Genomic DNA, 25,381 nt, shown 5'->3' with positions numbered 1-25,381 from the left:
CAGAGTTCTGCCCAAACCCAGTATATCTCAACAGCACGATGACACCAGTATTACTGCAGTGTGCCTTGTCATGCACAAAGGGTGGAGAATGGGAATACTGGTGAAGGGAAAGTTTGTATAGACACTGATATGCCTGTTGGTGAATAGCAAACCTGACATTTTCATTTTCTTCTTCTTTCTCTCCTCTAGAGATGTTTTTTTTTGAGTTATGCTCATGGTACTCTACATTGCAAACACACGATAGTAAATTAAAATGAAAAAAAATTGTGTTCCCTACAGGAAAAGCCATTCTGGAGGACAAAGGGGTATGGCCAGGAGTCCTCAGAACTGTGGATAGGTGGACACGGTAAGCCAGTAGCCCCCAGAGCATACCTTCCAAGTCTAGCTGAGGTGGCACACGGTCTGACTCATCTAGGCAAAGAGGGTATGTGCAGGCTGATGAGAGCCTACTGGTGTGCGCCAGGATTCTATTCTCATGCAGGTAAGAGAGCAATGACCTGTCTTCCTTGCTTAAGGAAGAATATTGGTAAAGCAATACCAACAGAGCCATCCCATATCCCTCCTGCAGACGGATCTTTTCAGGAAATACAAATCGACTTCGTACAGTTAACACCCTTTAGGAATTAAAATATGTATTGGTGTGCACTGATGTTTTCTCAAACTGGGTAGAGGCATTTCCTGCTGCCACGGATGCTGCTGTGGTTACCGCAAAGAAAAATAGCGCAGAAATTTGTGTGTAGCTAATGGTACCCCTAGAAGTAGGAGCAAAGCTTGAAATTGTACTATTGTGATCATAGATACTGCCACTAGTATTATGTAGCATCGGAACCACTCCCAGATCTTCACTCAATGAATCACCCTCTTCGAAATTTGTTTTTGTTTTTGTTTTGGTATTTGTGTCTTTTTGGTTGTTTTTGGAAGACAACCTCATGTCATGATTGATCTGCACAATGATCAGAAATACACCAATGAGGTGACAGTACAGTACCTTACTGAGATGTGCCAGCATTTGAGAACTTGAAACTGTTGATTGCTGGTATGCCAAATACTAACTGTCTTGATTGTGAACCAAGAGACTGTGTGATTGTTCTTACGCTCAGGTTGCCTAATAAACAGGTGGGAAGAACCATACCAGGTTTTGTTGACAGCACTATCCCAGTGAAAGTAGCCGTGAGAGAGACTTGGGTCCACGATTCCCATTGCAGGAAAGTCAGTAGTCCGGAAGGAACTCGTAAATGGAGTGAGATCGCAAAAGTATCACCAGAGACTCTGTTTCGTGAAGACTGAGAGGCGGCACTGTTGAACACTACCTGAGCGTACTAAAGGATTGCAGAAAGACCAGTCATTATAATTGATTTGTTATGAACAAGAGTTGTTTTGTTCTATTTCTCGTTTCTCTCTTTCCCGCTGACAAACATTTTTTTTCAGGATATTCTATTTTTGCGAGGTTTTTTTTTATGAGGAGTCGAGTGTGGGACTGGAACTGGTTCTGGAGGAAGGAGTGATTTCCTTATAGGATCCCAGGATTAGCCGATCAGTTTGTTAAAATCAGAGAAAAATCAAAGGTCTAGTAGTTATGAAGTTCAGAGGTAATCAGGAACAATCAGACAATGGCTATTCACACATTGCAGATAAAGAGCTCATTAATATATGTGGAAGAAAGGTTAATGAGTGGCTCTCCCCGAACTCCGAAGGTTTATGTTATTTAGGAAGGACACTACTTATAACCCTTGTTCAATTATTAAACAGACCTAGCATACATTCCAGAAATGGAAACAATATTCAGAAAATGATAGGAATACGTAGATCATGAAAATTTTATATGTCACTGTCACGATTGGTTTGTGTCTTCTTCATCTACCCAGCAGAACCTCAATCGAATCCAAACATCAGTGTACAAAGACGTAGGTACATGTATGTGTGAAATGTTCGTCGCAAATCAGACATTATAGGCCAAAGCACTGTCCCAGCATACTCTATAGGTTGAATGTTGTCCCACACCCAACCAGTGGTCCCGTGACCGCCGAGTGCATATAGAGGATGTCTCGTCCTCCTCCCTGTCTTCCCCAAATATAGTCAAGTGTCTGATTTGCGAAATGAATACATACTTGTGTTTAGGTCATCGATTATTGTATGAAATATTTTTTTTCTTATGTTAATAATTGATGGCAGTTATTGTTTACTGCCAAAGGTTGCACTGTCGAAGTCAAAAATATTACATAGAAAGAACATACAAACTCTACACACATATGAGTCGCTATACTTGCAAATACGTGCAGCGAGCACAGCAATATATGGAAACACACGCATTTACACGGACATGCCACAGAGATGGATTCAACACTTATTTCATACAGTGCATAATTATAATAATATCAAGCGCCAGACATCATGATGATTTAAAATAATATAATGAAGTAATGTCATGTATGTGTATTATTTGAACGAAACCAGATACACCTGTCATATTTGGTATTAAAGCAAGCAGAGTAATGTGTAGATTAATTTGATACTTGTTATTAAGTTGTAGGACATTGCAACAAATAGTTATGATTAAATGTATGAAAGCTAAAAATCACTCTTATTAGAACAATGGACAGGAAACTCACGCCAGCCCCTTTGGACGTCCCCAAGGCTGAACCTGTTCAGCACACGAATAGACTAGTGACCCATCATGAATGAGAGAATCTCCTCCCCCAAAAACTAGATAACACATTGCTGATCACACAGGAGTCAGTTGCTGATCGGTCCCAGACGATGATGGAGTGCCTGCATGATTTTACAGAGAGAGAGAGAGAGAGAGAGAGAGAGAGTGATATGGAGAGACAAATTTATATAACTTAAGGATAATGGTATTGTATGCTGGCCTGTAACTGTAACTGTAACTATATGTTTTAACTGCTTACTGTGTGAGTTGTAACCATGTAACTATAGGTATACTGTACATTGTAATATATTTAATCCATATCCTTTTAATAACAAATATATACATCAATGAGCTTTGGAACTCAGATAATGTGTGGGTGTCTTGTTTTCTCTTATGGGATGCAGTGTTTTGTGATGTACAGCGCACATTCATGGCAAATGGTAATAAGATGTGCAGGCGTCTACAATATATATTAGAGCGGGCATTTTAAATATTTGTAAGGAAACAATTTGGCATTCACAAAAGTATGAACAAGTCGGTTTCAATGAAAAAATCATGAAAAACTCGTTACGGCATTTTGACCTATCGACAGTTTACATGTCGGTATTTTGACTTTGTCGGTGTTGTAAATGTCGGTATTTTGACCATGTCGGGATTTTGACCTTTTTGGGATTTTGACCGTCGGTCAATTGCTGTCTGTATTTTGACCATCGGGATTGTAATTGTTGGTAAATTGACTGCATCCCGGTGGCCGTAGATAGAGATGAGCCTTTATCAGCAGGATAAAAGCAGGTAAAGATGGTCGCTGAGTAGGAGAGGGTTTGGCTAGCAGCACCCACCGTCTGAAACTCCAACCACAACAAAAATTTTACCCTAGGTGTGAACATCAACAGACCAGTACACCCCCACTAATACACAGTGATTTCCTACTTTAGTACAGGCCAGGAATAGCTAATTACAAAGTCCAATTATCTAAGTGATTTCAGATAGGCATGTAAAAGTTGCAGGAGTGAGAGAGAAAGTCCAGTTACAGTTACCTAAGTGATTTCAGATAGGCATGTAAAAGTTGCAGGAGTGAGAGAGCAAGTCCAGTTACAGTTACCTAAGTGATTTCAGATAGGTATGTAAAAGTTGCAGGAGTGAGAGAGAAAGTCCAGTTACAGTTACCTAAGTGATTTCAGATAGGCATGTAAAAGTTGCAGGAGTGAGAGAGCAAGTCCAGTTACAGTTACCTAAGTGATTTCAGATAGGTATGTAAAAGTTACAGGAGTGAGAGAGAAAGTCCAGTTGCAGTTACTTGAGGAAGACAAAGAGAAGATAGGGGTCATATCAGCTAAAGCATATATGGTATATCTCCGATGTTCATATTAATATTATCCTCATACTTTACGCTAACATACTTCACAGCTAAGTGACTTTACAGCCAGAAGCTTTACAGCCTAACATGTACTGTTACTGACAGTTATCCTTGGAAATGATTGTATAAGGTACATACTGTAGGGTGGGATGTACTAAAGGGAAAATGCGGTAAAACCCCTGTTTTGGGGGTTTTTACCGCATTTTCATATGTACTTAGACCCCACCGCCGGGTTTACACTGCCGGGGGTATCGCCATCTTTTGATGGCGATACCCTATAGAAGCCTATGTGCTTCTTACCGCTGCCGCATCCCGCTGCCGCCCTGCGCTACTCACGGCGACCTCCCTCCCCCCGGCCCCCCCTCCTCCTTCTCCCCAGCAGCACAGCCTTGTCTCTTCCGGCTGTAGGGGTGAGAAGAAGGAGCACGGGGACTCCTTGCACACGTCACCTCCCGGGACTGGGAGGTGACGGAAGCCACCACAAACTCTGTCTTGCGGACCATCACTGATCGCAGGGCACCCCTGGCATCGATTTGCGATACTAATCGCATATGTTAGTACATATGCGATTAGCATCATTGCAATGACAGGCGATGACTTGCGATCGGTGATAGTACATCCCGCCCATAATGAGAAAAATTATAGATCGTAAGGCTCTCATGAGATCCAAACAGCGCTACCATTAGGCAAACTATGTGGCCGTCCATGGACCAATGTTTAGAATGCTTCTGAAACACTGCGTCCATGTCACTAGTCCAATGCTTCTAACTAGATATGTGCAGTTTGGTTCCCCAGAAATCTGAATCCACCCGAATTTTGTGGTTCCAATCCACACCAAAACCTTGTCTGGATCCCCCAAGGATCCTAGTCCCGGTTTGAATCTTCCTGCTGTTTGGAATTCGGATTTTAAATCAAAATTTCGGGTTTTGGAGTGCAAAAATTACGTGAATTTAGCTGTATTTTTCTTTTATTCATTCTTAAACAATGATTAGCAATTTTTTTTTAAAATAGATTTTAAACCGAAATGAAATCCAAATCTGAACCAAAACACTTGAGGGTGGGTTTGCCAAAACCAAAACACGATGATGAATTAGAACCAAAACAAGGGGATCCGCGCAAATCTCTACTTGTAATGAACCCAGGGCACCCTTACGTGGAGCACCAGCAGCCAACACAAGGAAAGCCTGTCTCCTCAATGCCGGAATTACATCCAGAGTGTGGCATTGGGCAATGAAGCACAGACCCCCCGTATCCCTTTTGTCTGCTTAGGTAGGAAGAAGCAAGAGTGGGGTCTCAATTTCTGCGGGGGCCTATTTCTGGGGCTTAAGCCTATTTTTGGACTTAAAGTGTGGGATACACATGACATATAGTGATGGCTCCTACTAAAACAGCCTACTGTATATGGCTAATATAAAAGTGTGACTGGTCATTACTTGCATCTGTGCTAAAATAATCAGCTATGTTTTATTCATGCAGTATCACGTATCAATTCTGTGCAAGATCTGTACGGCTGATAAAGCTGCAGGCCCATCAACAAAGTAATACAGTATGTTTATTCTAATAATTTTACTATCTTCTCAAAAATGTTGATTTTATAAACTGCAATCCCACCCTGTACAGAGCATTATTATGATTATGATTCCACTGCAGCCTCACTTGTCCTTTCCTGCATCTTTTGCCGGTCGCACTTCTACGACTTTATGCAAATGTCCTTCCCCGGTGTACTTCCTTGCATCTGCATGTAAGGTGGGAAACATTAAAATGTGCAATATTAAAGGTGGAAAACATTAAAAAGTGCAATATTAAAGGCAATAGACCTTTGTAAATACTTGCCAACCCTCCCGGAATGGCCGGGAGGCTCCCGAAAATCGGGTGACTCTCCCGGCCCCCCGGAAGAACAGGCAAGTCTCCCGATTTCAGGGGTCACCCCCTGCCCGGCTGCCCACTTAGCGAGTGAATCGCGTCATCATAGCCATGCCCCCGCTGTATAATGCCGGTAATTGCTGCATTACACAGTGGAGGGCGTGGCTTACATGACGCGATCCAGCAGCCATGCCCCCATCCCGCCTCTGGTCCGCCCCCATCCCGCCTCTGGTGCGCCCCGCCCCCTCTTCACTTCACCTCACTGCCCGCCCCCCTGCTGAGCCGACCGGCTGCTCTCTCCCGGAGAGAGCAGCCCAAAAGTCGGCAACTATGCCTTTGTATCAAAAGTGTTAGGAAAAACACAAGGAAAAGGAAGCCAGTGTGGTTTGCAAAAGAAGTAGCAAATATTGTGAAAGCAAAAAAGATGGCTTTTAGGAAATATAAGCAGACACAAAATAATGAAGACAAAGAGATATATCTTGTTAGAAGGAGACTAAGCAGGTAATCATATGTGCAAAGGCACAAGCTGAGGATAAAATGGCCCAGTCAGTGGGTAAAGGAGGCAAAACATTTTTTAGGTATATAAGCGAAAGAAGAAAAACAGAAGGCGGAATAATAAAACTAAAGACAGAGACTGGGAGTCTTGTTGAGGGAGACAATGTAATAGCAGATAATCTTAATAATTATTTTTGCTCAGTATTTACTATTGAAAGAGAGGGGAAGGGGTCACAGTTAAGTTGCAGGGATATTCAGAAAAATGAAACAAGTACATTTACAGAGGAGAAGGTCATAACAGAACTCTCAAAGCTGAAAGTGGACAAATCTATGGGGCCAGATGGGATACATCCAAGGATACTAAAAGAACTTAAAGAGGTGCTGGTAGCACCATTGACAGAATTATTCAACCAGTCATTAGCTACAGGAGTAATTCCAGAGGACTGGAAAAGAGCAAATGTAGTCCCACTGCACAAAAGTGGAAGCAAGGAAGAGGCAAACAACTGTAAATGATCTCAAATACGGCAATTTACAGGATCCCAAACAGCATGGATTCACTGGGGGGAGATCAGGTCAAACAAATCTTATTGACTTTTTTGACTGTGTGACTAAAGTGATGGATAAAGGTGCAGCCATGGATATAGCTTATCTAGACTTTAGTAAGGCTTTTGACACTGTTCCACATCGCAGACTGCTAAATAAACTTGAAAGTTTGGGATTGGATATTAGGATTATTGAATGGATAAGATCTTGGTTGAAAGATAGAAAACAGAGAGCTGTGGTAAATGGAGTACATTCACAGGAGGGAAATGTTACCAGTGGAGTACCCCAGGGATCTGTACTTGGACTAGAGATGTGCACCGGAATTTTCTCGGGTTTTGGTTTTGGATTCGGTTCAGCGGCCGTGTTTTGCATTCGGACGCGTTTTGGCAAAACCTCCCTGAAAATTGTTTGTCGGATTCGGGTGTTTTTTTTCAAAAACCTCTCAAAAACAGCTTAAATCATAGAATTTGGGGGTCATTTTGATCCCATAGTATTATTAACCTCAATAACCATAATTTCCACTCATTTCCAGTCTATTTTGAACACCTCACACCTCACAATATTATTTTTAGTCCTAAAATTTGCACCGAGGTCGCTGGATGAGTAAGCTAAGCGACCCAAGCGGCCGGCACAAACACCTGGCCCATCTAGGAGTGGCACTGCAGTGTCAGACGGGATGGCACTTAAAAAAATTGGCCCCAAACATCACATGATGCAAAGATAAATTAAAGAAAAAAGAGGTGCAAGATGGAATTGTCCTTGGGCCCTCCCACCCACCCTTATGTTGTATAAACAGGACATGCACACTTTAACAAACCCATCATTTCAGCGACAGGGTCTGCCACACGACTGTGGCTGAAATGACCGGTTGGTTTGGGCCCCCACCAAAAAAGAAGCAATCAATCTCTCCTTGCACAAACTGGCTCTAGAGAGGCAAGATGTCCACCTCCTCCTCATCGTCCAATTCCTCACCCCTTTCACTGTGTACATCCCCCTTCCCACAGATTATTAATTCGTCCCCACTGGAATCCACCATCTCAGGTCCCTGTGTACTTTCTGGAGGCAATTGATGGTGAATGTCTCCACGGAGGAATTGATTATAATTAATTTTGATGAACATCATCTTCTCCACATTTTGTGGAAGTAACCTTGTACGCCGATTGCCGACAAGGTGACCGGCTGCACTAAACACTCTTTCGGAGTACACACTGGAGGGGCGGCAACTTAGGTAAAATAAAACCAGTTTGTGCAAGGGCCTCCAAATTGCTTCTTTTTCCTGCCAGTATACGTACGGACTGTCTGACGTGCCTACTTGGATGCGGTCACTCATATAATCCTCCACCATTCTTTCAATGGTGACAGAATCATATGCAGTAACAGTAGACAACATGTCAGTAATCGTTGGCAGGTCCTTCAGTCCGGACCAGATGTCAGCACTCGCTCCAGACTACCCTGCATCACCGCCAGCGGGTGGGCTTGGAATTCTTAGCCTTTTCCTCGCAGCCCCAGTTGCGGGAGAATGTGAAGGAGGAGCTGTTGACGGGTCACGTTCCGCTTGACTTGACAATTTTCTCACCAGCAGGTCTTTGAACCTCAGCAGACTTGTGTCTGCTGGAAAGAGAGATACAACGTAGGTTTTAAATCTAGGATCGAGCACGGTGGCCAAAATGTAGTGCTCTGATTTCAACAGATTGACCACCCGTGAATCCTGGTTAAGCGAATTAAGGGCTCCATCCACAAGTCCCACATGCCTAGCGGAATCGCTCCATTTTAGCTCCTCCTTCAATGTCTCCAGCTTCTTCTGCAAAAGCCTGATGAGGGGAATGATCTGACTCAGGCTGGCAGTGTCTGAACTGACTTCACGTGTGGCAAGTTCAAAGGGTTGCAGAACCTTGCACAACGTTGAAATCATTCTCCACTGCGCTTGAGTCAGGTGCATTCCCCCTCCTTTGCCTATATCGTGGGCAGATGTATAGGCTTGAATGGCCTTTTGCTGCTCCTCCATCCTCTGAAGCATATAGAGGGTTGAATTCCACCTCGTTACCACCTCTTGCTTCAGATGATGGCGGGACAGGTTCAGGAGTGTTTGCTAGTGCTCCAGTCTTCGGCACGTGGTGGCTGAATGCCGAAAGTGGCCCGCAATTCTTCGGGCCACCGACAGCATCTCTTGCACGCCCCTGTCGTTTTTTAAGAAATTCTGCACCACCAAATTCAATGTATGTGCAAAACATGGGACGTGCTGGAATTTGCCCACATGTAATGCACGCACAATATTGGTGGCGTTGTCCGATGTCACAAATCCCCAGGAGAGTCCAATTGGGGTAAGCCATTCTGCGATGATGTTGCTCAGTTTCCGTAAGAGGTTATCAGCTGTGTGCCTCTTATGGAAAACGGTGATACAAAGCGTAGCCTGCCTAGGAACGAGTTGGCGTTTGCGAGATGCTGCTACTGGTGCCACCGCTGCTGTTCTTGCTGCGTGAGGCAATACATCTACCCAGTGGGCTGTCACAGTCATATAGTCCTGAGTCTGCCCTGCTCCACTTGTCCACATGTCCGTGGTTAAGTGGACATTGGGTACAACTGCATTTTTTTGGACAATGGTGACTCTTTTTCTGACGTCTGTGTACATTCTCGGTATCGCCTGCCTAGAGAAATGGAACCTAGATGGTATTTGGTACCGGGGACACAGTACCTCAAGCAATTCTCTAGTTCCCTGTGAATTAACGCTGAATACTGGACACACGTTTAACACCACCGAAGCTGCCAAGACCTGAGTTATCCGCTTTGCAGCAGGATGACTGCTGTGATATTTCATCTTCCTCGCAAAGGACTGTTGGACAGTCAATTGCTTACTGGAAGTAGTACAAGTGCTCTTCCGACTTCCCCTCTGGGATGACGATCGACTCCCAGCAGCAACAACAGCAGCGCCAGCAGCAGTAGGCGTTACACTCAAGGATGCATCGGAGGAATCCCAGGCAGGAGAGGACTCGTCAGACTTGCCAGTGACATGGCCTGCAGGACTATTGGCTTTCCTGTCTAAGGAGGAAATTGACACTGAGGGAGTTGGTGGTGTGGTTTGCAGGAGCTTGGTTACAAGAGGAAGGGATTTAGTGGTCAGTGGACTGCTTCCGCTGTCACCCAAAGTTTTTGAACTTGTCAATGACTTCTGATGAATGCGCTCCAGGTGACATATAAGGGAGGATGTTCCTAGGTGGTTAACGTCCTTACCCCTACTTATTACAGTTTGACAAAGGCAACACACGGCTTGACACCTGTTGTCCGCATTTCTGTTAAAATAATTCCACACCGAAGAGGTGATTTTTTTTGTAATTTGACCAGGCATGTCAATGGCCATATTCGTCCCACGGACAACAGGTGTCTCCCCGGGTGCCTGACTTAAACAAACCACCTCACCATCAGAATCCTCCTTGTTAATTTCCTACTCAGCGCCAGCAACACCCATATCCTCATCCTGGTGTACTTCAACAGTGACATCTTCAATTTGACTATCAGGAACTGGACAGCGGGTGCTCCTTCCTGCACACCCGTCCAGTGTTGGGAAGGTCAGGCATCGCAACCGACACAATTGGACTCTCCTTGGGGATTTGTGATTTAGAAGAACGCACAGTTCTTTGCTGTGGTTTTGCCAGCTTAAGTCTTTTCATTTTTTTAGTGGGAGGATGAGTGCTTCCATCCTCATGTGAAGCTGACCCACTAGTCATGAGGAACATAGGAGAGGGCCTCAGCTGTTCCTTGCCACTCCGTGTCATAAATGGCATATTGGCAAGTTTACGCTTCTCCTCAGACGATTTTAATTTTGATTTTTGGGTCATTTTACTGAACTTTTGTTTTTTGGATTGTACATGCTCTCTACTATGACATTGGGCATCGGCCTTGGCAGACGACGTTGATGGCATTTCATCATCTCAGCCATGACTAGTGGCAGCATCTTCAGCACGAGGTGGAAGTGGATCTTGATCTTTCCCTATTTTACCCTCCACATTTTTGTTCTCCATCCTTTAATGTGTGGAATTATATGCCAGTAATATATCAATAGCAATGGCCTACTGTACCGTACTGCTATATATATATATATATATATATATATAAGCTTGCTCATGGACTGGCACTCCTCTCATCCGTGGTAAATAGCTCCGGTGCCTCCAGAGGAAACGTGTTAATAAACGTGATGCAAGAAGACCTGCGGCACTCAGAGACTTAAACAGTGAAAACCGTGTATTCACATCAGCAAATGAACCAACGTTTCGGGGCTCGCACGCCCCTTTGTCAAGGTGATCACCTTGACAAAGGGGCGTGCGAGCCCCGAAACGTTGGTTCATTTGCAGATGTGAATACACGGTCTTCACTGTTTAAGTCTCTGAGTGCCGCAGGTCTTTTTTCATCACGTATACATATATATATATATATATATATATATATATATATACTGGTGGTCAGCAAAATTCTGCACTGTCCTCCTACTATATACTGCGCACAACTACAATGCAGGACAGATATGGATAGTATACTTGACGACACAGAGGTAGAGCAATGGACTACTGTACCGTACTGCTATATATATACTGGTGGTCAGCAAAATTCTGCACTGTCCTCCTACTATAAACTGCGCACAACTACAATGCAGCACAGATATGGATAGTATTCATGATGACACAGAGGTAGAGCAATGGACTACTGTACCGTACTGCTATATATATATATATATATATATACTGGTGGTCAGCAAAATTCTGCACTGTCCTCCTAATATATACTGCGCACAACTACAATGCAGCACAGATATGGATAGTATACTTGACGACACAGAGGTAGAGCAATGGACTACTGTACCGTACTGCTATATATATACTGGTGGTCAGCAAAATTCTGCACTGTCCTCCTACTATAAACTGCGCACAACTACAATGCAGCACAGATATGGATAGTATACATGATGACACAGAGGTAGAGCAATGGACTACTGTACCGTACTGCTATATATATATATACTGGTGGTCAGCAAAATTCTGCACTGTCCTCCTACTATATACTGCGCACAACTACAATGCAGCACAGATATGGATAGTATACTTGACGACACAGAGGTAGAGCAATGGACTACTGTACCATACTGCTATATATATATATATACTGGTGGTCAGAAAATTCTGCACTGTCCTCCTACTATATACTGAACACAACTACAATGCAGCACAGATATGGATAGTATACTTGACGACACAGAGGTAGAGGGGATCAGTACTAAATGCCGCCGGCCGGAATCCCGGCGGTCGAAATACCGACGCCGGAATCCCGACCACACAATCCCGACAGGGGTGGCGAGTGGGGGCCGGCGGCATCTTGACCGCATCGCAGGTAGAGCAATGGACTACTGTACCGTACTGCTATATATGTATACTGGTGGTCAGCAAAATTCTGCACTGTCCTCCTACTATATACTGCGCACAACTACAATGCAACACAGAAATGGATAGTATACTTGACGACGCAGAGGTAGAGCAATGGACTACTGCACCGTACTGCTATATATATATATATATACTGGTGGTCAGCAAAATTCTGCACTGTCCTCCTACTATATACTGCGCACAACTACAATGCAGCACAGATATGGATAGTATACTTGACAACACAGAGGTAGAGCAATGGACTACTGTATCATACCCAGGAGTGTCCGGGTCATTTATTTGAGTTAAGTCTGTGAGTGCCGCCTGTAAACAATATTTGTATTTTACACAGAAGGAGGGCACCGGGCAAGATGCTGCAACTGTGATAGCGGAGTGCCGAGTATATCTGCTATTTTATATATATATATATATATATATATATATATATATATATATATATATATACTGGTGGTAATCAAAATTCTGCACTGTCCTCCTACTATATACTGCGCACAACTACAATGCAGCACAGATATGGATAGTATACTTGACGACACAGAGGTAGAGCAATGGACTACTGTACCGTACTGCTATATATATACTGGTGGTCAGCAAAATTCTGCACTGTCCTCCTACTATATACTGCACACAACTACAATGCAGCACAGATATGGATAGTATACTTGACGACACAGAGGTAGAGCAATGGACTACTGTACCGTACTGCTATATATATATACTGGTGGTCAGCAAAATTCTGCACTGTCCTCCTACAATGCAGCACAGATATGGAGCGTTTTCAGGCAGAGAACGTAGATATTTGCAGCACACTGAGCACAGATATTTGCAGCACACTGAGCACAGATATTTGCAGCACACTGAACAGTGAACACAGAAACTGAGAGAACGCAGCCACGTCCTCTCGCTATCATCTCCGAAGCACAAGTGAAAATGGCGGCGACGCGCGGCTCCTTATATAAAATACGAATCTCGTGAGAATCCGACACCGGGATGATGACGTTCGGGGGCATACTGGTTAACCGAGCAAAGCGGGAAGAGCCGTGGTTGCCTCGGAACCGTGTAAAATGGGTGAAGTTCGGGGGGGGGAAGGGGGGGGGTTCGGATCTCGAGGAACCGAACCCGCTCATCTCTAACTTGGACCAGTGCTTTTTAATATCTTCATTGGGGACATTGCAAACGGCATTAAAGTGAAAGTATGCCTTTTTGCAGATGACACTAAGGTATGCAACAGGGTAGACACACCAGGTGGGGTAAAACAAATGATTGAGGATCTAGGTATACTAGAGGAATGGTCAAGAGTCTGGCAATTACAGTTTAATGCCAAAAAATGCAAAATCATGCACTTGGGTCTCAAAAATACAAAGGCTAAATATAGTATTAATGGCACTATACTGGAAACTACTGAGGAGGAAAGGGATCTAGGAGTCACTATTTCAGGTGACTTAAAGGCAGGTAAGCAATGTAACAAAGCAATGAGGAAGGCTAGTCAGATGCTTGGCTGCATTGGGAGACGAATCAGCAGCAGAAAGAAAGAAGTAATAATGCCACTGTATAGGTCATTGGTACGGCCTCACCTAGAATACTGTGTTCAATTCTGGAGGCCATATCTTCAAAAGGATATTAATACATAAGAAATTGTACAAAGAAGGGCAACTAAAATGGTGCATGGCCTACATCACAAAACATACCCAGAAAGACTAAGAAATCTCAATATGTATAGTTTGGAGCAGAGAAGGGAAAGGGGGGACATGATAGAAACTTTCAAATATATCAAGGGTTTTAACAAAGTCCAGGAGGGGAAACATTCTCCACATGAAGAGAAGTAATAGGACACGAGGACATGCACTGAGACTGGAGGGGGGGAGGTTACGGGGAAATTTGAGGAAAAATTACTTCACAGAAAGGGTAGTGGACAAGTGGAATAGCCTCCCATCAGAGGTGGTAGAGGCTAAGACAGTAGAGCAATTTAAACGTGCATGGGATACACATAAGGATATCCTTACAAAGAAATAAGGATCAAATAAGATTAGAGATAAAAATAATGTAAAAAAAAAGGGGCAGACTAGATGGGCCAAGTGGTTCTTATCTGCTGTCAAATTCTATGTTTCTATGTAAGGACTGAGAAGCCCACTTTCAGCATCCATATATGCAAAAATACTGCCATCGGTTGCAACATCAAATTCTGAGACTGTGCGTCCTAATCGCGACTGCAGCTTTGTACACACCATTACCATGACTAGTATGGTTGCGTTGTAGGAGGTTTGTTTTTCAAATCCCTTGTTTGGAATTTTGTGCAGTTTAATACAGTGTTATTACATCAGTTTTTATCATTACCATGGTGAAATTACATATTACACAATTACATATAGCTGTCCTGTTAAATGTCTGACTGTGGCACACGTGGTTTGGAGTTTGAATCCCCTGCAGGAAGAACTTTGATGTGTGCATTTTAGTACAGGGTATTATGTACACTTGTTATTTTAATGACATTTGTTTTAGAAGCGTATAGACAAAAACGTAAGAGGAGTATGGAATAGAAAGAGCAGTAGTCTATATTAATTGTTAAAATGCCCCTCCTAATTAAAAGGTTTAGCTACAGAGTAATGTCCATCAGCAATGTCTTCTTTATTATTGGAGGCTGATAACGCTAACAATAGCCACACGCACCTTCCTCATCAGTTGACACAATCGTTATTACGCTCCCGTCTCTATCAGATGTTTCCGACATCTCTTACAGGGATGCAGTCATAAGTCGACAGTGACAATGTTGACATTCATATTGACGACACCAGATGGTTGATATTCATGAGGGTATGGATCATTAGATCGACAGTGTCTAGGTCGACAATGTTTAGGTCGACCACTATAGGTCGACAGTCACTAGGTCGACAGGGGTTGAAGGTCGACAGGGTTTCTAGGTTGACATGTTCTAGGTCGACAGGTCAAAAGGTCGACATGAGTTTTTCATGTTTTTTTGGTGTCGTTTTCTCCGTACAGTGACCGGGAAGCCCAATTAGTGCACCGTGTCCACACGCATGGCGAGCGAACTTCGGGCAAGTTGCCTTGCTGCGCTCGGCACAGGTTACTATTCCCACATGTAGTCCGCATAGATCGTTAAGTATGAAAAAGTTCAAAAAAAGATTACAAATTTGAAAAACTTATGTCGAGCTTTTGACCTGTCGACCTAGAACATGTCGACCTAGAAACCCTGTCGACATTGAAACCATGTCGATCTAGTGACTGCCAACCTATAGTGGTTGACCTAAACATTGTCGACCTAGACACTGTCGATCTTCAGACCGGATCCCATTCATGATACCGACATGGATGAAATCTGTGTATTGCTACGTTGCTGAACACAAAACATAATGACTTTAATTAGGTACAAACAGCGTTATCATTTCTAAGCGGCGTTACCGTTTAAATTCTGTGATCTATGTCCTAAGCTCAAGGAACCCAGACCATAAACTGTGCTGCAGTATGCACAGTAGTTGTATTACAGTGCTTATGGGAAGTACACTAAGGTGTTTTCAATAAGCAAATGGAGCATTACAACTACTGAACAAGGAGGGAGGGAGAATGGGTTTTATTTAGTAGCTAATGTACAGCATCCTTACCCAGGGGGACTTATATTGCTACCGTCAATCCCATCCCTAATTAAATAAAAACATTAAACCATCACATCTTAAGTACCTGATGTAATGCCGTGTAATTACAATGCATAATCTTGGCCAGTGCTGGAATGCAGTTTGTTTCCTTACATGAGGGAATGACCTGTACAACTTAGCATTTGCAGTTTAAGATTTATCTGAATAAAAATTATTCCATTGGGTCCCGGCAGATTGTAATTTAGATCACCTGGTTCCTGAACCAGGATCTGTATAAAGAGATTTAACACAAAACTACTCATTGTTGTACAGGCGGGTTCAGAGCACTAAATCACATGGGAAATCTATATTTTACTAATAATTAAAGGCAAAATATGCTCCATTTGCAAATACCATTTACTTTTCCTTTATATTCCCTTAAATCCATAGTAAGACAGATCACAGTTTTATTATGTGAGGAAACTGTGCCTCCCCTGGATATCTGCATTTTAATATACAAAAAGGGAACAGCCATTTATTTTTTGCCTTGCATCAACTTAATCTGAACATCCTTCAAAGAACTCAGTTCTAACAGCACCATTTCCACAGTAGTAGCCAGGGCCATCACAGCATACCATAGGGCCTGGTACCCTAGAGGGGGTAAGACTAAGTATGGGGACGTGGTAGTGTCTAGTTACCCTTCGTGGAGAGGACCGTTCCCATAAGCCACTGGGTGCATGTCACAACTATTTGGAAAAGTAACCTGTGGCGAGCAAAGTGGAGCGGAGCGAGACACCGAGCCCGAAGCGTGGCGAGCGAAGCAAGCCCGCGAGGGTCCACTGGAGCATAGATAAAACTAAATAATCTCAAACGAACGGAGAATGGATCAAACATTTAGGTTCTGTTAGGGCGGAAGTTATCTACTGCCCTCTTGTGCTGTCACTTCCTGGTCCTGATCACGAAGGGAACATAGACACAACCTGGGGACGTGGGCATGTCCTCTCTAAAAAACATTTACTGTTATCATTGTATACTACACACAGGGGGAGTTATTACTCTACCTCCAGAGTCCATGGTTGGCCTGTGATCAGTACCCCCCTTCTCTGTGACCCTATTTATTAGTGATGAGCGGGTTCAGTTCCTCGGAATCCGAACCCCGCCGAACTTCACCCATTTTACACGGTTCCGAGGCGGACTCGAATCTTCCCGCCTTGCTCGGTTAACCCGAGCACGCCCGAACGTCATCATCCCGCTGTTGGATTCTCGCGAGATTCGTATTCTATATAAGGAGCCGCGCGTCGCCGCCATTTTCACTCGTGCATTGGAGATGATAGGGAGAGGATGTGTGCAGCGTTCTCTCAGTTGTGTTCAGTGTGCTGCAAATATCTGTGCTCAGTGTGCTGCAAATATCTGTGCTCAGTGTGCTTGAAAATATCTGTGCTCAGTGTGCATTGTAGTATATAGTAGGAGGACAGTGCAGAATTTTGCTGACCAGTGACCACCAGTATTATATCAGTGACCAGTGACCACGAGTATTATATCAGTACGGTACAGTAGTCCACTGCTCTACCTACCTCTGTGTCGTCAAGTATACTATCCATCCATACCTGTGGTCATTTAAGTTTTGCGCAGTAGTAGGAGGACAGTGCATAATTTTGCTGACCACCAGTATATAATATATAGCAGTACGGTACAGTAGTCCACTGCTCTACCTACCTCTGTGTCGTCAAGTATACTATCCATCCATACCTGTGGTGCATTTAAGTTTTGCGTAGTAGTAGGAGGACAGTGCATAATTTTGCTGACCCCCAGTATATAATATATAGCAGTACGGCACAGTAGTCCACTGCTCTACCTACCTCTGTGTCGTCAAGTATACTATCCATCCATACCTGTGGTACATTTTAGTTGTTGTGCGCAGTATATATAGCAGGAGGACAGTGCATAATTTTGCTGACCACCAGTATATAATATATAGCAGTACGGTACAGTAGTCCACTGCTCTACCTACCTCTGTGTCATCAAGTATACTATCCATCCATACCTGTGGTGCATTTTAGTTGTTGTGCGCAGTATATATAGCAGGAGGACAGTGCATAATTTTGCTGACCACCAGTATATAATATATAGCAGTGCGGTACAGTAGTCCACTGCTCTACCTACCTCTGTGTCGTCAGGTATACTATTCATCCATACCTGTGGTGCATTTTAGTTGTTGTGCGCAGTATATATAGTAGGAGGACAGTGCATAATTTTGCTGACCACCAGTATATAATATATAGCAGTACGGTACAGTAGTCCACTGCTCTACCTACCTCTGTGTCGTCAAGTATACTATCCATCCATACCTGTGGTGCATTTAAGTTTTGCGCAGTATATATAGTAGGAGGACAGTGCAGAATTTTGCTGACCACCAGTATATAATATATAGCAGTACGGTACAGTAGGCCATTGCTATTGATATATTACTGGCATATAATTCCACACATTAAAAAATGGAGAACAAAAATGTGGAGGGTAAAATAGGGAAAGATCAAGATCCACTTCCACCTCGTGCTGAAGCTGCTGCCACTAGTCATGGCCGAGACGTTGAAATGCCATCAACGTCGTCTGCCAAGGCCGATGCCCAATGTCATAGTAGAGAGCATGTACAATCCAAAAAACAAAAGTTCAGTAAAATGACCCAAAAATCAAAATTAAAAGCATCTGATGAGAAGCGTAAACTTGCCAATATGCCATTTATGACACGGAGTGGCAAGGAACGGCTGAGGCCCTGGCTTATGTTCATGGCTAGTGGTTCAGATTCACATGAGGATGGAAGCACTCATCCTCTCGCTAGAAAAATGAAAAGACTTAAGCTGGCAAAAGCACAGCAAAGAACTGTGCGTTCTTCTAAATCACAAATCCCCAAGGAGAGTCCAATTGTGTCGGTTGCGATGCCTGACCTTCCCAACACTGGACGGGAAGAGCTTGCGCCTTCCACCATTTGCACGCCCCCTGCAAGTGCTGGAAGGAGTTCAGATTCACATGAGGATGGAAGCACTCATCCTCTCGTTAGAAAACTGCAGTGCCACTCCTAGATGGGCCAGGTGTTTGTGTCGGCCACTTGGGTCGCTTAGCTTAGCCATCCAGCGACCTTGGTGCACCTCTTTTTTTCTTTGCATCATGTGCTGTTTGGGGACTATTTTTTAAATCTGCCATCCTGTCTGACACTGCAGTGCCACTCCTAGATGGGCCAGGTCTTTGTGTCGGCCACTTGGGTAACTTAGCTTAGCCACACAGCTACCTCATTGCACCTCTTTTTTTCTTTGCATCATGTGCTGTTTGGGGACTATTTTTTAAATCTGCCATCCTGTCTGACACTGCAGTGCCACTCCTAGATGGGCCAGGTATTTGTGTCTGCCACTTGGGTCGCTTAGCTTAGTCACACAGCGACCTTGGTGCACCTCTTTTTTTCTTTGCATCATGTGCTGTTTGGGGACTATTTTTTGAAGTGCCATCCTGTCTGACACTGCAGTGCCACTCCTAGATGGGCCAGGTGTTTGTGTCCGCCACTTGGGTCGCTTAGCTACATTCAGCGACCTCGGTGCAAATTTTAGGACTAAAAATAATATTGTGAGGTGTGAGGTGTTCAGAATAGACTGGAAATGAGTGGAAATTATGGTTATTGAGGTTAATAATACTATGGGATCAAAATGACCGCCAAATTCTATGATTTAAGCTGTTTTTGAGGGTTTTTTGTAAAAAAACACCCGAATCCAAAACACACCCCAATCCGACAAAAAATTTTCAGGGAGGTTTTGCCAAAACGTGTCCGAATCCAAAACACGGCCGCGGAACCGAATCCAAAACCAAAACACAAAACCCGAAAAATGTCCGGTGCACATCACTACTATTTATACCTGTGGAAAAATAAAACTCACCAATGAACTTTAGCGATATTCTGGAAATATATGTTGTAAGGATACAGCCAGTTTGGCTACAGCAAGTAAAACCATAGAAGCAAGAGGTGCTGAAACAATAAGGCAGGGGTGGGGAACCTGCGGCCCTCCAGCTGTTGTTGAACTACACATCCCAGCATGCCTTGCAACAATTTTAGCATGGCCAAATAGCAAAACTGTAGCAGGGCATGCTGGTATGTGTAGTTCAACAACAGCTGGAGAGCCAAAGGTTCCCCACTCCTGCAATAAGTAGAAAAACTGCATTACAAGATGTTTGTTTCCTAGTGGATCTCAGATTCTTGAGGTTGTACCATATTTTGGCATTCCATGGTGCTGGTCCACTCCTAAAAACATATCCTGGTCTGTCATGGACTGTCCAGGCCTCTTGAACCAACCTAACATGCTGCAACTACATTCCCATTCTCCGCATTTATAGGAAGATGAACCTTGAACACACATCGGGATCAGTACTAAATGCCGCCGGCCGGAATCCAGGCGGTCGAAATACCGGAATCCCGACCACACAATCCCGACAGGGGTGGCGAGCGGAACGCAGCCCCTTGCGGGCTCGCTTCGCTCGCCACGCTGCGGGCACGGTGCCTCGCTACGCTCGGCACACTATTATATTCTCCCTCTATGGGTGTCGTGGACACCCACGGAGGGAGAATATGTCGGGATTGTGGCGGTCGGGATTCCGGCGTCGGTATTTCGACCTCCAGGATTCTGGCCGGCGGCATCTTGACCGCATCCCCACACATCATAGTGGAACATTTAAAAGTTTGACCTCCACAACCAAGAAAATAGCAGGGGGTTAAAGGCATTGGAAGTTATCCATCAAACTAGTATACTAAGGGATAGCATACAGGATTATTTGGAGAACTTCCATGCTATTAATAAGAACCAGCACGGTTTTGTGAGAAACGGGTCATGCCAAACTAATTTGATTAGCTTCTATGAAAAAGTAAGCGACAATCTTGACCAGAGTAATGCAGTAGATGTGGTCTATCTGGATTTTGCAAAAGCTTTTGACACAGTGCCTCACAGGAGGCTGATTTTCAAATAAAGAGAGCTCGGTAGGTATAGGAGACACTATTTGTACATGGGTGAGTAATTGGCTTGATAACAGGGAATAGCGAGTAGTGGTTAATGGGATATTTTCCACCTGGGCTAAAGTAATCAGTGGAATACCGCAGGGTTCTGTGCTGTGGCCACTATTGTTTAACATATTCATAAATGATCTAGAAGTAGGACTAGAAAGCACAGTGTCAATTTTTGCAGATGATACTAAAATATGTAGTGTAATCAAGTCACATGTGGATGTGGAGTCTCTTCAGAGCGATATAATTAAACTTGAATTTTGGGCAACGAAATGGAGCATTAGGTTTAATGTGGAAAAATGTAAAGTTATGCACTTTGGGACTAAGAATAAGCATGTAACCTATCAATTATATATATATATATATATAGATATATATATTATAAATATAGAGAAAACGGTACTAGAAAAGGATTTGGGGGTGCTCATTGATAGTCAATTTAGCCGAAGTACGCAATGTCAAAGTGCAGCAACAAAGGAAAATAAGGTGCTATCATACACTAAAAGGGGAATTGAGACAAGGGATGAGAGCGTAATCCTGCCACTGTACAAATCATTGGTACGGCAGCATCTTGAGTATTGTGTACAGTTCTGGGCACCAAACTATAAAAGAGACTTATCCGAACTTGAAAAGGTTCAGAGGCGAGCGACCAAACTGATTAAGGGGTTGGAGACGCTGGACTATGAGGAGAGGCTTTCTAGGTTAAATATGTTTACACTAGAAATGAGACGACTAAGAGGAGATATGATTAATATTTACAAATATATATAAGGGGCAATGGCCCTCATTCCGAGTTGATCGGTCGGTATTTTTCATCGCATCGCAATGAAAATCCGCTTAGTACGCATGCGCAATATTCGCACTGCGACTGCGCCAAGTAATTTAACAATGAAGATAGTATTTTTACTCACGGCTTTTTCATCGCTCCGGCGATCGTAATGTGATTGACAGGAAATGGGTGTTACTGGGCGGAAACACGGCGTTTTATGGGCGTGTGGATGAAATTGCTACCGTTTCCGGAAAAAACGCAGAAGTGGCTGGAGAAACGGGGGAGTGTCTGAGCGAACGCTGGGTGTGTTTGTGACGTCAAACCAGGAACGACAAGCACTGAACTGATCGCACAGGCAGAGTAAGGTTGAAGTTACTCAGAAACTGCAAAGTAGTTTGTAATCGCAATATTGCGAATACATCAGTCGCAATTTTAAGAAGCTAAGATACACTCCCAGTAGGCGTAGGCTTAGCGTGTGTAACTCTGCTAAATTCGCCTTGCGACCGATCAACTCGGAATGAGGGCCAATATGCGGAGTTATCAGGTGATTTGTTTATTAAGAGGCCTCTACACAAAACGTGTAGACACCCGCTAAGGCTTGAGGAGAGGAAATTTCGTACTCAGCGCAGGAAGGGATTCTTCATTGTAAGGGCATTACGAATATGGAATTCACTACCAGAGAAGGTTGTCATGGTGGACTCAGTCAATGCGTTTAAAAATGGGTTAGATCATACTTACCTACCTTCTGGCAGCTCTCTCCGGGAGAGAGCTGCCAGGACGGCTCAGTGGAGGGGCTGGGCTGGGCAATGTCGAGAGGAGGGGGCGGGGAGGAGGCGAAACGGGGCGGGGAGGAGGAGGGGAGGAGGCGGAACGAGGGCGGGGTTATATATTTACACGTTTAAACCACGCCCCCCGCTCTGTAATGCCGCGATAACCGGCATTTTACAGCAGGGGGCGTGACTATGATGACGCGATTCAACAAGAATCGCGTCATCTACTGTCCGGACCGCCCACTTTACTCTCAAAGTGGGTGGCCGGGCAGGGGGACTTGAAAAACTGGGAGACTTGCCTGCTCTTCCGTGGGGCCGGGAGGGTCACCCGATTTTCGGGAGCCTCCCGGCCAAACCGGGAGAGTAGGCAAGTATGGGTTAGATACATTTCTAATGGAAAAAGATATACGAGGATATAGCCCTTAACCAGAATAGAATAGGGAATATAAAATAATTCAGGTTGAACTCCATGGACTTCTGGTCTTTTTTCAACCTTACCAACTGTGGGCCTAATTCAGAGTTGATCGCAGTAGTAAATTTGTTAGCAGTTGGGCAAAACCATGTGCACTGCAGGGGGGGCAGATATAACATGTGCAGAGAGAGTTAGATTTGGGTGTGGTGTGTTCAAACTGAAATCTAAATTGCAGTGTAAAAATAAAGCAGCCAGTATTTACCCTGCACAGAAACAAAGGGAGTCATTCAGCTCTGATCGCTCGCTAGTGTTTTTTGCAGCGCTACGATCAGGTCAGAACTACGCATGCGTATGCACCGGAATGCGCAGGCGCATCGCACGAGTACAAAGCGTATCGTTGCTGTGTGATGGGTTTTACGAAGAATCCATTCGCACAGCCAATCGCAAGGAGATTGACAGGAAGAAGGCATTTGTGGGTGGCAACTGACCATTTTCTGGGAGTGGTTGGAGAAACGCAGGTGTGTTCAAGCGCTTGCAGGGCGGGTGTCTTACGTCAATTCCGGCACCGGACAGGCTGAAGTGATCGCATCGGCTGAGTAAGTCCTGGGCAACACAGAAACTGCACAAAGTTTTTTTGTACCGCTCGGCTGCACATGCGTTCGCACACCTGCAAAGCTAAAATACACTCCCCTGCAGGCGGTGACTATGTGAACGCAGGACTGCAAAAAAACCCTAGCGAGCGATCAGGTCTGAATGAGGCCCAAAATAACCAACCCAAATCTAACTCTCTCTGCATATGTTATATCTGCCCCACCTGCAGTGCACATGGGCCCTCATTCCGAGTTGTTCACTCTGTAAATTTCATCGCATCGCAGCGATTTTCCGCTTAGTGCGCATGCGCAATGTCCGCACTGCGACTGCGCCAAATAAATTTGCTATGAAGTTAGGTTTTTTACTCACGGCTTTTTCTTCGCTCAGGCGATCGTAGTGTGATTGACAGGAAATGGGTGTTTCTGGGCGGAAACAGGCCGTTTTATGGGCGTGTGGGAAAAAACGCTACCGTTTCCGGAAAAAACGCAGGAGAAACGGAGAAACGGAGGAGTGTCTGGGCGAACGCTGGGAGTGTTTGTGACGTCAAACCAGGAACGACAAGCACTGAACTGATCGCAGATGCCGAGTAAGTCTGAAGCTACTCAGAAACTGCTACGAGGTGTGTAATCGCAATATTGCGAATACATCGTTCGCAATTTTAAGATGCTAAGATTCACTCCCAGTAGGCGGCGGCTTAGCGTGAGCAACTCTGCTAAAATCGCCTTGCGAGCGAACAACTCGGAATGAGGGCCATGGTTTTGCCCAACTGCTAACAAATTTGCTGCTGCGATCAACTCTGAACTACCCCCTATGTTAGTAGGGATGTAGCCCCTGAGGCACATTATATTGCACACATTGGGGTATATTCAATTAGGGTCGGATCCATTCCAACATGCATTTGCTGGAATGGATCCGACAAACTTTTTAAAAGTCGAATTGAGATGAGGGACCCAGAGGAGGAGGGGGGGGGGAGCCGCGGAAAGACCAGCGGGGACAGCCGCGGGCAGACGGAGGAGAGCAGCGTTACAGTAGCGCTGCAGGAGGATGTCACACAGCTGCCCGACCTCACGGCAGTGTCCACCCGGCTCCAGCAAGCGTGGCCTCACTTGCTGGAGCCGGGTGGACGCTGCCATGAGCGGTGCGGCTGTGAGACATCCAGCTGCAGCGCTGTGCTGTAGCGCTGATCTCCCATGTATGCCCGAGGCTGTCCCCCCGCAGCTCCCCTCCCCCTCTCCTCCTCTGGGTCCCACATCTCAGTCCGACATTTTTTTATGTCGGACTGTGATGGTCGAAAAGGAGGCCAAATCCTGTCGAATTTGGCCCCGTTTCCCTCAAAAGTACGTGAATCGGCAGCTATACCACCGATTCACGTACTATTCGACAAGTCGAATTCCACGACTTGTCAAATAAAAACTGCTGGGACTGAATAGGTCGAATCACGATTCGACCGAAAAAAGTCGAAAACTGACGTCTTTTCGACAGACGGCAGCTTTCAACACCAATTGAATATACCCCCTAGTGTTTCAGGAACCCCTGAGGGTTCCCAGGAGGGCTGTTTGAAAATGCTTGAACCCGTCATATCCAGGAACCTTAGTGCACTCTACTCCCTGCCCTAGTAGTAGTTTCCCCATTGCAGAGCTTTTATTCAACATATATTTCTAGGTGCTTGAGTGCATCCCTGGCCACTATTTATTAAGACCTCCCACCTATAACCTACACATATTTTTATTAGAGATGAGCGGGTTTGGATTTACTCGGTTCTTAACGCCAGAATTATCGCAAGTTCTTTTCTCTTACGTCCTAGAGGATGCTGGGGACTCCAAAAGGACCATGGGGTATAGACAGGATCCACAGGAGCTTGGGCACACTGAAAAGACTTT

General features: G+C 44.5%; 1 long non-coding RNA gene across 4 annotated transcripts in view; it reads right to left on the bottom strand.

Moving 5' to 3' along the window:
* LOC135058210 (uncharacterized) overlaps positions 1 to 25,381 on the bottom strand; it is a 53,691-nt gene that overhangs the window by 4,884 nt on the left and 23,426 nt on the right. For 2 of the 4 annotated variants that reach the window (XR_010244679.1, XR_010244678.1), the window contains exons 4-5: positions 5,661 to 5,739; positions 2,393 to 2,769 (exon numbers count right to left, since the gene is read on the bottom strand). This is a non-coding gene — a long non-coding RNA (uncharacterized LOC135058210). Of the gene's footprint in view, positions 1 to 2,392; positions 2,770 to 5,660; positions 5,740 to 25,381 lie in introns of those variants that run through there. The other 2 variants (XR_010244680.1, XR_010244681.1) reach the window with 2 other exon arrangements.

This window comes from Pseudophryne corroboree, chromosome 3 (genome assembly GCF_028390025.1).
Source record: "Pseudophryne corroboree isolate aPseCor3 chromosome 3, aPseCor3.hap2, whole genome shotgun sequence".
Classification (NCBI taxonomy): Eukaryota; Metazoa; Chordata; class Amphibia; order Anura; family Myobatrachidae; genus Pseudophryne; species Pseudophryne corroboree.
Note: the sequence above shows the minus strand (reverse complement) of the source record. Positions and strands in the feature narration are given on the sequence as shown.